Below are 13,474 nucleotides of genomic sequence, written 5' to 3'. Positions count from 1 at the left end.
TCTGGTCAGCTAGGCCGACCGCGAATAGTTGCTTCTCGTCTTGTGTTGAATAATTTTCCAAATATTTCAAACGAGGTTGCAGGCGCACTGAAGAAAGCGAAGCACGGAGCCCGATGTGGTACCGTCAGACTTGGGGAGACCCGTTATCGAGCACCAGCTGCCGCTGAACTTCCCGCGATCCCGGCGTCTACAACGCCTCCCTGTCCGGCTGCAGGAAGGTGCCTCGCTTGCCTGAACACGTGTGGCTACGATTGGTATGCTGCTGGACTGGCTCGCGTCTTTGCCGACATGACCTCCTCTCCCTGGCCGGCGATTGCCCACGTTGTGGCGCCCCTGAGGAGATGCGGAGCAAATATTTGTCAGTGCCTCAACTTCGTTCCACGACGAATTGCATGCAGGTTCCGACGCCTGGGCCTCCAACAGATACCGCGACGTACATTATATTCCTTCTACCAAGGCCTTCTTGGATTTTCTGGCCTTCTTGGAGGACATAGACTTCAACGGCCACCCCAAGTCGAGCTTTCTTGGACAACACTTTGATTTGTGAGGCAACTGTGGAGTACTATAAGATACTGTTATGAACATATTGGCGGGAATGGTGAAACGTCCTGAGCCGTAGCAAAATCTTGCTTTTAAAGTTTGTCCTGCGCTGGCGCCGAGTAGTGATGGCCATTGAAATCCAATAAGGGACGCCTTTGACAACAAATAGCAGAAAAGTACGAGCGTCCGAAGTAGTGTTCTGTGGGTGTATTGATTGTCATGGAGCAATTTATGATATGAGAAAACGTCGGGGCATAAGTGTTTGTAACCGAGAAGTTAACTTCCTATTGGAAAATTGCGCTTGTCCAGAATTTCTTGGTATATGAGGCTAACAGATTACCGGACGGACTGTTGTCTTTGGCACACAGTGTCTGTGGCGGACGAGCCACCTTTCGATGCTCTCCTTCTTTCAACTATATCCACTATCCTTCTTCTATTTTCCCTACTTCGCTGCCGTCGTTTTTGTAAGCGACGAAGTGAATGATGATGATGATGACCCGCCGCGGTGGCTCAGTGGTTAGGGCGCTCCACTACTGAGCCGGAGTTCCCGGGTTCGAACACGACCGCGGCGGCTGCGTTTTTATGGAGGAAAAACGCCAAGGAGCCCGTGTGCTGTGCGATGTCGGTGCACGTTAAAGATCCCCAGGTGGTCGAAATTATTCCGGAGCCCTCCACTACGGCACCTATTTCTTCCTTTCTTCTTTCACTCCCTCCCTTATCCCTTCCCATACGGCGCGGTTCAAGTGTCCAACGATATATGAGACTGATACTGCGCAATTTCCTTTCCCCCAAAACCAATTATTATTATTATTGTTAAGTGAATGACAAAATGCATGCCGCGGTACAATAGCGGAGGCGGCTCGAATCGGGCACCTTACGAATTGCATCACGTCACCAGAGTAAAATGCTTCTGCACCGAACTTCCAGCACTCATCATGGGCTACGATTACGATTTCGGGCAAAACATCACCAGATTTCCTCGCGCTACATGGTTTTTGAGAAAGACGTTTTCATCATTTCAAAAACCAATTTCACATCATTTTCACAGCAGCTGCGACCTCGCCGTTGGCCGTAACGACCAGACTGCGCTAATTAAAAAGTTAATTGAAAAGTGTGTCCCTGCTGAAGTGGCTGCACATCGCTCTTCAGAAGAACCTCGCCATCCACGTAAATACGTGACGTATTTGAAGAGAACTGCATCCTCGCCTCCACCGTGATAATACGTACCGTGATAATCGCCATGATAATACGTACGGAATAGGCGGTAAGAAAAAAAACAAAAACAGTTGAAATTACTAAGCTCTATTCTTCGTCATAATGGCGCATTTATTGTTCCCATGTCGTGACAGGTGTCGTATACATCTACGCCTCGCTAAGATTTCTGTACCTAAAAACGGAACTCTGAGTTTGGACTAGCGAAAATACACTCGCACACCTTTCTTTTTTTTTTGAAACTTTACTAGGACCAGTGATCGACTTGCAGAAATGACCAATTAATTCACATCAATTAGAACACTTATTCTAATCCCCTGTTGACTAATTTCTACAGTCGATTTTTAATCACTACAGCAGAGTTAATAGGTCACGCAGCAGCGAACAGGGCCAGGTTCCGTCCAGTTAAGTAAGCAGGTGCCTGTCGTGAACAGCTGCTTGTTGACAGTGTATATCATAATGCACCTTTGGCAAAGAGAACCCGAGAAAAGCTAAAAACAGTGCAGACTATTTGTAGACTTTATCTATAATTCCCAGCGCACGCTGGGAGACTTTTGTTATTAAAATGAATAAAAAGAAACCCTGTCTTGGCATCGTCTTTTCTGACCATAAGTGTTCGGAACGGATCTCTGTCAGCGTGTGAACAACAGTTGACGGAGTGCCACAAGTCACAAGTCAGTCACAAGTCAGTACCACAAGTCAGCTGACCTTACAGTATTCCCATGTTCTAACCGAGGTACAGCTTCTCATACCACGAACTCTTACAACTGGCATTTCCATTTTTCTAAAACGTAATTTTTTGCCACAGGGTATCAATTATGGGTGAACGTGTGACTAAATATGAATCCGTAATTAAATGTATGGAAAAAGGCTAGCTTATTTGATGAAGTCCAGTGGCGAACGATGGTACGGTCCCTACGTCCAGGCTGTGTATGAAGCAGGGTTGCTTGGTGAAAGACCCGCTACATTGAGGTGCCGGATCCTTGTAGGCTTGAGAGCTGGGCACTCCCACAGTAAGTGATGAATATCGGCTTCAATGTTCTCGTGTTTGCATATCGGACACCCGCGTCTCCATTTCTTCCATGCAGTAGTGGGTGATCTCAAGGTTAATATCAAGGCTGCGAGGTCTTATATTGATCGGCCAGTCAAGCTGGACCAACGCCAAACCCTGATTGGGTAAAAAATGAGGAATATGCAAGCCTTCAGACGCCCATTTATTCGTTTATTTATTTATTTATTTATTTATTTTTTTATTTATTTATTTATTTATTTATTTATTTATTTATTTATCTACATTGTAATGGGACCGACCGGCAGCAGTTTAAGCAGCGCAGCGAAGATGTAGACGAAGTGCAGCTGGGATTTCGAGTTATGCCTGTGAGTGTGTACATCGCGTCGCTGTTCGACCAACACACACTAACCGGCGCTTCTAATAAACACCTCTACACTTCGTGGGTGTGTCTCGGTTCCCGTCCCGCTCCTCATCCTGGAACTTCAAAGCGGAACGCTTCTCGTCGGGAAGTCCAAGCGAACCATCGCAGCCCATACTTACCACCATCCCCTGTTCCGGCTTGCAGCGCTCGCGTGACCCTTCACTCTTTAGTGGCACCAACGACCAGGACGTCAACGATTGGCTGGCCTCCTACGAGCGTGTCAGCAGTTGCAATCTGTGGTACGATTCCGTTAAACTGATCAACGTCCTCTTCTACCCCACGGACGTTGGCAACCTATGGTTTCGCAACCATGAAGCCGACCTTCCCACCTGGTCGTCCTTTAAGACGATCTTCGTCGACGTTTTCGGCCGCCTCGCCGTCCGGAAACTTCGCGCCGAGCAACGTCTTTGTACTCTAGCTCAGTTACCGCCAGTGGCATTCACTAGTTATCTTGAAGATATCGTTGACTTGTGCAAGCATGTCAACCCGTCCACGACCGAAACTGACAAAGTCAACCATATCATTAAAGGGATTGCCGATGACGTTTTTCAGATGCTCCTGGCGAAGAACCCCAGCTCCGTCGCTACCGTCATCCAAAGTGTGCCAATGCTACGACAACTACGAAAGCAACGCGGTTCTACGCGCCAGTCCGGCGCGCGGGTGGAGGGTCTTGCTGGCTTGGCCCATAATGTATCGTCTTCTGAACAGCGCCTGTTCATGCAGCACGTCGAAGACTTCGGCCGCGAAGAAGTCGCTCGCCAGCTTTCTCTGCTACATCACATTCTCGACCTCGCCTGCCCTACTCTCCACCAGGCGGCATCCCTCACGCCCACTATCCGCCGTGCTATTCAGGAGCAGGTCGCTGCAGTTCTGCTGTCCAGCCGCCCACTTCTGCCTGTGGCAGCACCGCTCACCTATGCTGAAGCAGTCACCAGTACACGTCGCTCTCCCACCCTTGCCGCCTACCGTAGCAGCCCAGCCTTTTATGCTCCACCGCCACAAGCCCCGTTTCGTCGGCCCCGGAGGCATTATTTATTTATTTATTTATTTATTTATTTATTTATTTATTTATTTATTTATTTATTTATTTATTTATTTATTTATTTATTTATTTGTTTATTTATTTATGCAAATGTTTCTTCTTTTGGCAAACACAATCGTGCTTCCTTTTCCTATGTGTGGATACGTGTATTATTCCATGTGTATGGATTTCCTTTCTCTCCCTCAAATACCGATTGCTTTCAGTTCACTCTTGACCCATTTACTGCGCTGTGATTGAGCGCATTGCTTCTATTACGGCAGTTTCGCAGTCTGCCCACGAGCGATCTACTCTAAAAAGTCTCGACCACTAAACCAAGTGTGGTTGGTACTGCAGGCAGCAGCAGTTAGTGAATATGCGAGTACATTCCTCTCATATCAGTGTGCTTGTCTTCTGGTCAACACCTCGGCAATTACAGCCAAAACGTGCCGGTGCCCACAAGAGCGTTCGGAAGAAGAAAATTACAACAAAGCTTAATTCCTGACCAGTCTACGCGCATAGCCACAAATTGAAGAAATGTGCTCCGCAGTTTCTTGCGAGACATGCATCGATGAATGGTTGTGCCTGTACGTAGCGACGTAATCCAAGACTTGCGCGCTTTAGGCGTTCCAGAAACTTTTGTGGGCCCATACGTATTCTCTCTTGTCACTTGCGTAAACTTTCGTCGACTCAAAATGTTCAGACCCTGTTTTGTTGTCGTTTCTGTTTCGCTTTTGTGCGAATGCGAGTCGTGTAACCAGTTTTTGTAAGTAACTCGCCTCTTAGTGGTTGTGGGCTCTACGAATGTTGCACTGCCCTTAGGCACAACCTAAGACACTTCTTTTTTACGCACTTTTTGCAGGTGCATATTTGTGCTGTGGACGGCTTTCATCCTCTTCGGAACTGCATACGACATCTATAGGACGGTGGTGGCGGCAGAAGACAAGTTGTCGAAATACAACGCCTTCACGGGTAAGAAAGTTTTTCGGTCGCGTGAATTCGCTCGAACGAATGGCGCAACAAAAACTGGACTTTGGAATAAGAACACAACATGCGCGGGTGTTTTTCTTCCAACGTTAACTGTTTTTGGCGCGCCATTCCTTCCTGCGGAACTATGTATACATAATAAGCCGAAGTAACAAGTCTTGTCAAGTTCATTTCTTCGCTCTCCGGTCGCGAGCGCAGTATCTACAAACTCCACGCACGCGCGCACCAATGCACACACACGCACACATAGTGTCTGTGTGCTGCGGCGCTCCTTCTCGCCCGAAAGGTATTGTATAATTCCGATAGCCAGCGCTGCGTCGGCTGCAGTCGCCTGTGTACTCATAGGCACATTCGTCAACTTGAATTATTGCTGCAATGTACAAAGCACAGTTGTACGTACAGCACAATTATTCTGGCAAAAAAGAAAATAAAACAGAGTAAGGCGGACAATAGAGGCATCCTAGCGTACAAAGGAAACCTTCGGGGCTAGTGTAAAAGGTTGTATCGTATCCGGCCACAAACAACAGCCTGGGACTCTATCAGAGCGTTAAGCCTCAAGGAAAGTGCTTTCACAATGTTGGGAGACAAGAATAATCGAACAGCTTCCAGCAAACCTCACGACGCGTTCTGTGATTCGGCAACGCGATGATGTCCGATCGCTTTGTCTGTCGCAGCTGTGAACATCGCTGGCGCCATTTCGCAGGCTTCGTGCACGAAGCCGTGCAGTCTGTCTCCCTGCGGAGGGCCTTCAAGAAGCTGATGGAGATGCCCAACTGGGGAGACTACTCAAACAAGCTCGGATTCAACCACGGCGTGCGGGTCTTCTTGGCCACGTGGGTGGTGCTGGGACACAGCCACATGCTTCGAGACCTTCACGCCAGCTGTGAGTATCAAGGACGCTCCAGGGTGCTGGCGCGAAACCTAAGCGGGAGAAAAAGTGGAAGGGGCGCCAGAATGCTGGAAGGCAACCTGCCGCGGTGGCTCGGTGGATGTGGCGTCTGGCTGACGAGTGCAGCCTCGTGGAACCGAAACGCGGTCTCATTTCGACAAAGGCGAAATGCAAAGTACGCTCGAGTGCTGTGCGCTAAACGCGTATGTAAAAGACCCCCAAGCAGTCGAATTTAATTCGGAGTCCTTTATTATAGCGCTTCTCATAACCCGCGTGGAGCTTCGGGACGTCGAAACTCATGTACCACATACAACGATATCACAGCATGAACTTAACACGATAGCTACGATTTAGTTTGGTCGGAAGTATGCCAGAATTAATGCAAAATCAAGCGCGGGTAGTCCAGTCAGCAGACCTCAGCAGTGACTCAGATGACATTAAATAGTTGCATATTTAGGATTTTTCACTTCCGTTCAGCTAACATGATTCGCCTCATGCGTCGGGTACAAAAGGACATCTTGCTTACTGTCCATTTGAACTCCTTCATGGCTGTGGAGACATTTATCGCCATAACGTAAGTATCGCAATGTCGTTGCTTTAGCGGATCACGGTTTAACGGATGAGGGGGCTATAGCAGCGCTTGAACTGGGACTGATGGCGACAGTAGACGGATAACACTTCGACCAGCACTGTAGCAATTCTACCCAAATGGTTCCAGGCTCAGCGTTTGGCTGATGAGAGAGGAATCGCGCACGACTGCGAGAGAAAAAAGTTTGTTTATATCGTTAATTCCACGCTTGTTGTAAAACAGGCAGTGAAAATGACCGCGCGGAGACATACCCTTCTGCTCCTGCCACTCGAATTTCCCGATTGAAAACTATCACCGGGAAAAGAGAATCATTAGAGAGCACAGGAATCGAAAGTTGAAAATGTGATTCTCTACTCAACCACTGAATTTTGGGGAAAGAAAAACTCCGTATCATTATTCTCCTCTTGCATTTCCATGACATATCCAGTTTATTGGTTAAATTGACCTAAAACAGCACTAATATAAAAATAAGCTCCTTACTTAAATTATCATACCCAATCTAAATGCTAACCGGACTTCCCACAGTGACCCTCATATGTTTTTCTCTTCTATCCTAAGTCTGTTTTCTTCATGAGCACCGCTTGAATAAACGAGAGAGGATTCATCTGCACCAAAATCAAACTTTTGCAGCGCATTCATTTCCGGCTTCCTGGGGAGGGACGTTTCGCCGGTATTGCTCTACATCATGCCGCTCGTGAGACGCTATATCAGGTGAGCCGGAATGGGAAGGAATGCCGCCGTGTATTGTGCCGATACATAGTTTAGAATAGAATGATTTACACTGCACGGCTTGAACTACGAGCTTCGATTTGTGACTTATTTTACTGAACGAAAAGAAAGGGTATAGATAAGTAGAGTTTTTGACAGAAGATCAATGCGAAGAAAAGACTGCGTACTTAACCTCTCTTCATATCCTTCCTGTGTTTTTTATCCCATGAGAGGGAATATGTTCACTTCTTTATCTTCACGAAGCTCATTGTACAAGTGACGGCGCATTGTCCAAGTGACGGGGCTGCAAGAAAACTACGACGACTTATTGTTTCTTCCGGCTACACACACAGAGCTATTTACCTCCTTTCTGTTGCAGCGAGCCTCATGCGTATCGAAAGCTTCGGTGAGCACTGCTTACAGAGAAAGGAGCGATAAAAAGGCAACAAACGCACGCGAGTTCACGCCAGAAATCGTCTTTGTTATTTTTTTTACGAAATGGTGACTGTGAACAGCCGATGGCCGTTGATGTTCCGAACTAATAACGGCACTGCTGTATGTAGTTACACACCCACAGGTAGTTCGTGTTTCAAAGCTGGTTATTGGCGCTGATAACTCTGTCGGTAGACATCGTGGTACTCGTTTCCTGAGAAGTACACTGTTGATCCTGCAAATGCCACTAGCGCAATCAGCACAGAGGACCTATACACAAGCACACTTCACTTGCGCCGCCTTTATCCATATCGCCCAAGGGTCATTCTGTAGCAGCCACACTCTTTCTTAGTTGGTCTGTTTCTCAGTTTCCGTTTGAGGCGTTCCTGAGTTTCGGGATAACCTCTGGATAGCTTGCACCGACATCACAGCAGTTGCCATGTTGGCGGATCCAGACCACGGTGAAAGGCTGCGCGCTCTTCTAATCCTCTTAGTGCCAACTACGCCAACGTGTACTGAGGAAGCATGGTCCACTTTCACGGCGCCTATGACGTCACGCCCAAGCTGTCTCCATAGCTGCTCGCACCTGTACGCGCGCTCGGGAAGGCTATAACGCATGCATCCACTGCATCTGCACAGACTGATGGTGCCGATGGCTGCGTTGCTGGGATTCGTGTACCTCATACCGGCCATCGTGGACGGACCCCCGCTGCACGACTACTGGCCGCTTTTGATGAAGCCCTGCGACAAGAACTGGTGGAAGATATTCACCATGAGCCAGAACTACATGGACGACTACAAGGACCTGGTGAGTCTTCGCGTTGAAGCGCGTTCAGCTGCTTGTGCAGAAGTTCGATTTTCCTACTTGAAACGATAATTGGGAGGCTGTGACGTGTGTGGCCATTTAACGGGCACGCTGACAGACCCCGTACTGCGCTTTGTTGTGTTCGGGATTTAAGTCTCTTTGTATGGCAGTGTGGGCTGTCGCATTATTATTATTGCCATAAACTTAAGATTCAAAGACCCCACACGTGCAGGCACGTATAAGGATGCACCGATGTAAACTTACATCACTCTGCTGTCTAATGCGCCTGAAGCCGTTACCTATAGAGCAAGAATAAAAGTGTACGTTGTTCGTTCGTTGACGAACGATTACATTTTTTTTTTCTCCCATTAAACAATGCAAAAACTTAACTTCAGCCCGCCGCGGTAGCTCAGTGGTTATGGTACTCGGCTGCTGACCTGAAAGCGTCCGGTTCGATCCCGGCCGCGGCGGTCCACTTTCGATGGATGCGAAATTCTTGAGACCTGGTTACTGTGCGATGTCAGCGCACGTTAAGGAACCCCAGGTGGTCGAAATTTCCCGAGTACTTCACTACGAAGTCTCTCAAAGCCTGAGCCACTTTGGGACGTTAAACCCTCATAAACCATAAACCGTAAATCTTAACTGCAACGTGTAACTGAAACATTTGTATTTTGTGTATCTCGCTTGTCAGAAGGTATTTTATGAGCTGCTCATGGTTTATTCTCTGGATTGCAGTGTATGCCACACTACTGGTACATCTCCATGGAATACCAGATTGCAGTTCACAGCACTATAGTCATGGTTGCCATCTTCCCCAGGTGAACATTATTTCTCGCGTTGTCACTGCTATGGGAGACTTTGCTTGCATGAGATAAACTGCTATTTACATCGAGTGACTCATTTTCCATCTTTGCCAAAGAGACTTAGTGTAAGCATTAGAGCTGACGTGTTGCTATTTTGATCTATTTCAAATAGCAACCTATCTTCTTTTGAATCAATGTGAGGTGTATTCCGAAGCTTATAATCTGTTTGAAATTGAAGTGTGCTGTCATGTTTAGTCGTAACAGGCAATGGATAATCGTCTACATAAGCGTAAAGCAAACGGAGCCGCTGATTCATACGCAAGAATGTCATTATTGTGTAGTATCAGCGTGAAAGCCTTTTTGTCGCTCAGTTCCTTCAACATGCCCTAAAAATTGGCATTACCGACGGTCTATGCTGCCAGCCGGCGTAAAAGAAAAACCATAAAGCCTGGCGCATCAACTACATTCAGTTAAGCTCTTCTCTTTTTGATCCCTTGGCGTTTTCCTCTGAGTTTGTCTGCGCACGTTCAGTTATGAGTGAAAGAGAAATGTGAAGAAACGTTTCTTTCATGTGCATTTTTCAGGTGGCCTAAGGTAGCTTTGTGGCTTACGGGAGCTTCCGTAGCTGCCGCTTGCCTGACGGCGGGCATCCAAGTCTACGTCAAAAACTACACACAATTCAACATTGTCTTCACTGCAGACGTCCAGTAAGTCATTCTGGCAGTACACGTGCAGGCTTGTTTTGCGAACACGACGTAAGTCTTTGAAAAAGTGGGCGTTTATAAGATTCTTAGTAGTTGCGACAAAAGGTGCGGAGCGAGAATGAGCATGATACTGGTGGGGCTATGGTAACGACGACACAGAGGAGGAGCAATGCAAGCTCCTTGAGTACAGTGTATGCATGGCAAATGATATGCGTACAGCTTCATATGCGTCTGCCCGTAAGCATGAACAGAAAGCTTCGTCGTCAGATTGGGGCTTGTACAAAGGAGCAGGCGTGAAATGCTGTTGAAACCGTCATGGCCCTGAAGGCCGTGCACGGGGTGTAGCATGAAAACGTCAGGTGCTCACAAAAGGTATAAACTCTGCACGATCGGCATAGCTAGAACGGAAACGTCTACAACGTGAAACAAATTCTGAACTTGCCCCCGACTGCAATGAGTATACCTGATCGCGTTGGTTGCATTCGTGTGTCGATCATGCCCTTAAAAGAAGAAAAGCACGAGATGTGGGTTGAGGGGCTTCTTTTTCTTCCTAATTTCACATTCTGGAGTAGCGGGAGCTTCACAGAGTCTCGCTCCCTTGATTTCCGTCTTTCAGTGTACCTGCGTACCTATCATTAGCGGCCTTTAACGTTTGCTAGATCGTCTCTATAGAGGATGAGGGCATGCCATTATACCTTCTACCTCTGTGAACTGCGCAGGAGTATCATCAACATCTACATCAAGGCGTACACGCATGCGGCTTCCCTGTTCGTCGGCATGACCTTCGGTTGCCTTGCCGTGCGGCAAAACCAGCTGTCAAGGCTCATCCAGGGCGCCGCATGGGCTCTGGCCGCCACCGCATCCCTGGCCGCGCTGCTGGGAGTGCGCACCTGGTTCGATGGCCGGCAGCCGGAGAGGCTGGAGTCGTCCTTCTACGCGGTCCTCCACCGCGCCTCCTGGAGCTTGGGCACCTCCTGGGTCATGTACGCGTGTGCGACGGGCCACGGCGGCTTCGTCAACAACCTCCTCGCCTAGCCCATATGTAACCCCTGAGAAGGCTCTCCTTCTCCGTCTACCTCGTGCACGTCACCCTGATGGGCTGCAACGCCATCCTCAGCCGAGAGAACATCAGTCAGCAGCCATTCCTGCAGGTACGTGAATGAAACGCGTCTGACTCGCATGCGTCGCTTGAATCCCGAAACAAGCACAGGCATATCGTCCAACGCCACAAAGATCGGCTAACTTTCACAGACCAAACTGCAATGAAAGGATTCTTTACTAACTTGATTACACGTTAGGGATCTTTAACCAGTGCTGCCTTTGTGTTTGATAAGTGGCCTCTTGATCCGGCGTTCAAATGTGGGACAGCCCGTTGTTAGTCGCTGGCGCGGCAGCGGAAACGCAGAGTAACTGCAGCTCGGTGTCCAAACACGCTGCTAACCTCAGCCATTTTTGATGCTTGCAGGCTCAAGCATACCTGTCCCAGGCCATCATGTCTTATGTAGTGGGTTCCATCGTCTACATCTTCATCGAGTGTCCCGTGGCCTGTCTGGACAATGCATTATTAACCAAAATCATACCCAAGAAATCGATCATGAGTGACAACTCCAAAATTAAGGACGAAAATCAGGAACTGAAAGCCATCCAAGTCTCCAGCGGAGACGCCGCCGGCAAAACATGGGACGTGGCGCTGCCCATGCATGAGTGCATGAACGGCTTCCCTGACGTCACGAAAAACGCTATCAACGGACGTAACCTCAACGGCTACGTCAACAGCGCATGTGAAAGTGAATTTAGCGAAAAAGACACTGCACCCGGTGCCACCGTGATCACAGTGAATTTTTGAGGGCATGTTGTCTGTCTAGGTGCTCAAATGTGTAAATAGTTCGTTTTGCCTTCATTTCGGTTGTTGGTGTGTTTATAGAACTTATGCAGAAACCTATTGACCTGTTCATACACGGCATATCTAAACGGAGGAAAAAAACAAGGTGATGCGAGGGATATGAAAGATACATAGATAAATACAAAGCGTACAAAAGATGACACGTATGCAGAGACACGAAACCAGAATAAAGAAATTGTAAAAAATATCAGGTTCAAAACAAGACATGAAATATTAGATGAGAAAGTACAGTTGACTGAAATAATGTCGGAGTTTTCTGTGTTAAATATCTTCATTTTTTTACACCGATTCCATATAACAGGACGATTGTGCTTTGAAGATTGCAGCCTGATATCGGTGCGAAATCGAGGAATGATCCACTCCTTCAAATGACGCACACTGTCATGTTTTTCTTCTCGCGTAATAATATGGCTCTACAGGGCACGGTCTAAGGATTTGAACTGGCTAAAGCTCCTCTATGCCACTTGTGTTCCTAAGTGAGAAAAAGAAGCAGTGGTGAATTCCATTCCGAATACAAAATTTGTTCGTTAAGCAGCACCGAAAGTTCTTCATGTTGCACTCTTTCGGAAATTAAAAAAGAAGTACAACAGAAAATGACTGCACCCTCACTGTTTCTTTGCCTACACGGATTCGTGGTAGAAGCTGAGGCGACATCCCAAAGAACTCAATTTCGAACTCAATTACGAGTGTTTATACGAGAAGTAACGCGGGCAAGGAAAAAGACCCACAACAGCCGAAATGCTCAGGAATTTCCCATTCAATGGTATATAGGCACTTTCCCATTCAAAGGTATATAGACCCCTTATTCACTGACTAAACTTATTCAATTTTTCATACAAGCGGCCATGCTGGGAAAATTAATGCACGCGAAGAAACAGTATTCCAGTAGCTCAAGCGTTCTCCACCTGCCCCCCCCCCTTCCCCCCGTCGCTTTCTATGTAGGAACGTATAGACAGCTTCCACTGACGCATGCCAGATGGCCATCATGTTGGTGGACAAGGATCACGGCAAAAATTCGCGCGTTTGTCTAAGCGGCTTGTCGCGACCTGAACTGTGGAAACTTCGTATCAGCGAGGCGTGTTGTTTCACTGTGGCACCCTTAAGGTCAGATGCAAGCAATATATACACAAGTGACGAGTTTACAAACATAAAAGAGCACCCGGATTCAAACCTGACCGCGGCGGCCGCGTTCCGATGGAGGCGAAACGCAAAGGCGCCCGTGTTCTGTGCGATGACAGGGCACGTTAAAGACGCCCAGGTGGTCTAAATTATTCCGGAGACCTCCACTACCGCACCTCTTTCTTCCTTTCTTCTCTCCGTCCCTCCTATATCCCTTCCCTTACGGCGCCGTTCAGGTGTCCGCCGAGATGTGCGACAGATATTGCGTCATTTCCTTTCCACAGAAAGCAATTTACAAACACCAAGTGCACTTGCGGATGGCGAGGTTCCCA

At 47.7% G+C, this 13,474-nt stretch overlaps 1 pseudogene; it reads left to right on the top strand.

The window, feature by feature from the left end:
• The first annotated feature begins 776 nt into the window (after window positions 1–776).
• LOC144120838 (nose resistant to fluoxetine protein 6-like) lies at window positions 777–12,235 on the top strand (annotated as a pseudogene).
• The last annotated feature ends 1,239 nt before the right edge of the window (window positions 12,236–13,474 follow it).

The sequence above is a fragment of the Amblyomma americanum genome, chromosome 1, assembly GCF_052857255.1.
Source record: "Amblyomma americanum isolate KBUSLIRL-KWMA chromosome 1, ASM5285725v1, whole genome shotgun sequence".
Lineage (NCBI taxonomy): Eukaryota > Metazoa > Arthropoda > Arachnida > Ixodida > Ixodidae > Amblyomma > Amblyomma americanum.
Note: the sequence above shows the minus strand (reverse complement) of the source record. Positions and strands in the feature narration are given on the sequence as shown.